This window comes from Rhagoletis zephyria, unplaced genomic scaffold (assembly GCF_001687245.7).
Source record: "Rhagoletis zephyria isolate East Lansing unplaced genomic scaffold, Rhagoletis_zephyria_1.1 Rzeph_scaffold_00084, whole genome shotgun sequence".
NCBI lineage: Eukaryota > Metazoa > Arthropoda > Insecta > Diptera > Tephritidae > Rhagoletis > Rhagoletis zephyria.
The window spans coordinates 27726-29062 of record NW_016157168.1 but is presented as its reverse complement, the minus strand read 5'-3'; positions in this window follow the sequence as shown (position 1 = coordinate 29062).

Here is a 1337-nt window from a genome sequence, read left to right as displayed (position 1 = left end):
TTAATTTAAGTCATGTGTCATTACCTGTAACACATCTAGAATGCCGACCGTTCGGCTATGCAAAAAGAACTTTTCACGCTCATTTCATCCATGCCAAAATTATTTGGCGCAAGTAAAAAAATGAAGAAGATATAAGAGGTTAAAGTTAAATTTTCTCATTTTTTAAATATTAGTATCTTATGAAATACATAAAAGATTAATATACTAACGAAGTCACAATTAATTTACATATCTTTCATCTGATATACATAATTTATATGCTTTTTTATATTTTTAAGCCGAAAACACTAAAATATGAACACATGTTAATTTTCATGAAATAACCTTTTTTTGGAAAAAACTGCATAATTAATGCTAAGGAAATATATATTACTTAGAAAGTAAAAGTAATTATCTCTAATTCGATATACATATTTGATCATGATCTGCTTTTGGGTTTAAAGAATTTAGTAATAATAAAAAATATAAATAAATCTCTTATATCTTCTTTATTATGTACCGAATAAATTTGGTATGGTTGAAATCTGCGTCAAAAGTTCTATCAATCCGCATTTTTGTTTTTTTTATAAGCTTTTATTTAACTTGCTCATCGCGCGGAAATTTCCAATCGATTTAACTAACTTCCCGACTTGAAATTTTCAGCATAGTTCCAATCACGATGACAATGCAATTTAAAATATAAATGAATTCCCTAGATGGTCCAGGGGTCATGATACAAAGGCGGTCAAAACACTGTAAAATTTATGGCTAACAGAGCGTAAAAACGCTTTAAATTTGTTACAGCTGCCGGCGCTAGTAAACAGTAAGTATAGGTTCAGGCGCTAGTAAGAGNGAGGGGTCATGATACAAAGGCGGTCAAAACACTGTAAAATTTATGGCTAACAGAGCGTAAAAACGCTTTAAATTTGTTAAAGCTGCCGGCGCTAGTAAACAGTAAGTATAGGTTCAGGCGCTAGTAAGAGAAATACCGGAAATTAGCTTCAGCTGTGCTTAACATGGCCAAATTGTTAAATTTTAGGCACTTCTGTTAAGAATTACATTATTTGGTTTCCTCACACAGGGAGTTAGTGAAATACAGAGATACGATAAAAGGCACGCAAAGTGTACATACTTCTACGAAAAAAAATGTCAGTTAGTACGATATGCTTCTTGTAAATATATACTGTTAAAGCGATGTGGACAATGCTACAAGGTGGGGTGCCATGGGATGTTAAAGGTAAACGAAAAATAATTAACATAGATACCGTGAGGTCAAAAGGCTGAGCTTAGGCGAAAATGCTCAGTTTAAGATAGAATTTACATTTAAAAAACTTTTCTATTTAAAGCAACAAGATAAA